This window comes from Cynara cardunculus (assembly GCF_001531365.2).
Source record: "Cynara cardunculus var. scolymus isolate 2C chromosome LG 5, CcrdV1, whole genome shotgun sequence".
Classification (NCBI taxonomy): domain Eukaryota; kingdom Viridiplantae; phylum Streptophyta; class Magnoliopsida; order Asterales; family Asteraceae; genus Cynara; species Cynara cardunculus.
The window spans coordinates 6,728,487-6,731,214 of record NC_037532.1 but is presented as its reverse complement, the minus strand read 5'-3'; the positions used below and the strand labels follow the sequence as shown (position 1 = coordinate 6,731,214).

At 37.1% G+C, this 2,728-nt stretch overlaps 1 pseudogene; it reads right to left on the bottom strand.

Annotated features, from left to right (window-relative positions):
- Positions 1-676: 676 nt before the first annotated feature.
- Positions 677-2,725, bottom strand: LOC112512285 (annotated as a pseudogene).
- Between the last annotated feature and the right edge of the window lie 3 nt (positions 2,726-2,728).

Sequence of the window (2,728 nt, the reverse complement as noted above, 5' to 3'; positions counted from 1 at the left end):
CGAGAGGGTGATTTTTTTAACAAAGAGATTTGTTTGTCCATATACTTTGAAGACACCATTTGTCACTTTCACTGGTCTGGATACCTCATAGAGATATGGGTTGAAAGCTATAATATCAGTGCATTGGTGAAGTCCGAGAGGAATACCTTCAAAGTAATTGGTAAAAATAGTTGTTACTGATTGCATGCTATAGCAATATGTCAGCATGGTTTCATGCTGTAGCATTTTGATAGCATTGGTCGACTGAAAATAATTTTTATTTCTCACCCTAAAAGTCATACACCCTAGCTTGCTTTATATTATGTTATCTCCTGTTTTTAGTTGTGTTAACTCTGTTCTAATTAAAGTCTTCGAATTCGCCTTCTGAAATCATTTCCTTAACCTTACTTTCTTTTAAACTTTTACTACGATCCCTGTGGACGATATCCGGTACTTGTACCACTTTTATTACTTGAAAGACGATATTGGGACTATTTGTATACTTGCTTTTAGTCCTGATTGTTGTTTGTGTCTGTGGTTTCATGGCCCATCATACCCCATCTCGTAATGTACTCTATTCTCTTTTGCTAGCTTCTTACTGGCCGTTAACAGTGGCGGATCCAGGAATTTTATACACTGGGGTCACTTAAACTAACAATGTACCAACACATCAATCATTATAATTAATAATACGTGATTACATAAGTTGATTTCTACGAGTTTTCATCATTTGAAACCGAGTCATTACATCTTGATTTGTAACCTTAGCAAGTACTTCTTTTTCTACGGCACAAATGACACGCATTCAAAACATGTCACAAATTCGATTGCGCAAAACTGGCTTCACAAACTTCATTACAGAAAAACATCTCTCAACTGTTGCGGTTGCAACAGGCAAAACCAATGCAAGCTTCAATAATCGATAAACCAAAGGAAACACGAGATGTTTCCTTGTTTCAATCATCACTCTACCGAGCTCGGATATACCTTTCAAATTAGCAAATAATTCATCATGTTGGACATTGTCAATGTATAGTTGAAGTTGGTGCTAAAGAGTAGTTCTTTCGTCATTGCTAAAATCATCAGGATAAAACTCTGTCAACCTTAGTAATTTTGATGGGTCAAAGTCACAAAATGAGTAATGAGGATCTAATGCGGCCATACAAGTGAGCAATTCGGAACTTACCTCATCAAATCTGTCACCAAACTCTTGAATTTGCATATCCATAACCGTGTTAAAACATTCGTACTCGTAATAATGTCGATATGTGATATTTGTCTTGTGTCTTCGATTTTTTGGATTGACATAAACTTCCTCCATGTTAACTGTTCCGATGTTGTGTTTTTCGCAAAAAGAAGAGATCTTCTCAAGAAGCCGACAAAATCCATCAACTCTAAATTGTTGCAACTGTCGCTTGGTTGACTTCACCAATGAAACAGCATTCAAGATGTCTTGATCTTTTTTCTGAAGAGCCTGTGACAATGATTCTGTGACCCCCAAAATATGCAACATCAAGTGCAAATAAAACACACTATCAAATGATTGGAAAKATATTTGAAGACCATTTGCTTGACGTTGGCTGTAAGGATTCTCGCACACATCTTCAACATACTCAAGCCCCTCAATAACGGATGGAAACAAATCAACCAAACGCTTAAGTGTTTTGTAGTGTGAACCCCATCGTGTATCTCCAGGTCTTCCAATAGAAAGCTCTTGATTTAACCCACTACCTGTTTCAGTTTCACCGCTACCAATGGCTTCTTGTACTTTCTCCTTTTGACTTTCTCGAACCATATCTGTTCGCTTACAAGAAGCACAAACCACATTCATCAAAGATGCTATCATGTCAAAGAATGTTCCAGTCTCGATGTGTTTAGGTGCAACCGCCACAACAACTAACTGAAGTTGGTGAGCAAAACAATGGACATAAGATGTTGAGCTATTTTCTCTCATGATTAAAGCTTTCAAACCATTGAATTGGCCACGCATATTGCTTGCTCCATCATAACCTTGGTCTCTAACCTTTTTCAAACTCAAACCATGTTCAACAAATAAGAATTGAATCGCAAATTTAAGAGATAAAGCATTTGTGTCCTTTACATGTACAAGACCAATAAATCTTTCCTTAACAATCCCATGTGTAACATATCGCAAAACCACAGCCATTTGTTCCTTTCTAGATATGTCACTCGACTCGTCAACTAATAAGGAAAACACATCATCACTAATTTCTTGGAAAATATGTTTGAGTACCTCTTGTGCAAAGCAGTGAACGATATCTTTTTGAATACTTGGCGCCACCATTAGATTATTCCCAGGAGCATTTTCTAATATAACCTTACCAACAACCTCATTTTGATCCCAGATTAATTTTATTAATTCCAAGAAATTTCCCCTATGAAGAGACGTTTCTGACTCACCGTGACCAGGAAAAGGTAATGAACCATTCAACAAAAATCTAGCAGCATCACCAGAAGCATTCAACCGAATACGATATTCATTCTTCTGAATACTTTGTTTATGTAAGGCGGCGACAATTGATTGACCATGTCTCATTAGGTCCTCACACTTCTTAACAGCTTTATTGTGGAAACTATTAATGTGACCCACATGAGTAGTCAATCTCTCGGTTTTATTCCAACTACTAAAGCCTTCGGTTAAAAAAGCATCACTCCCACCTTGTCCACCACATTGATCTCTAAATAAGTAACCTTGTACTTTCTCCTTTTGACTTTCTCGAACCATATC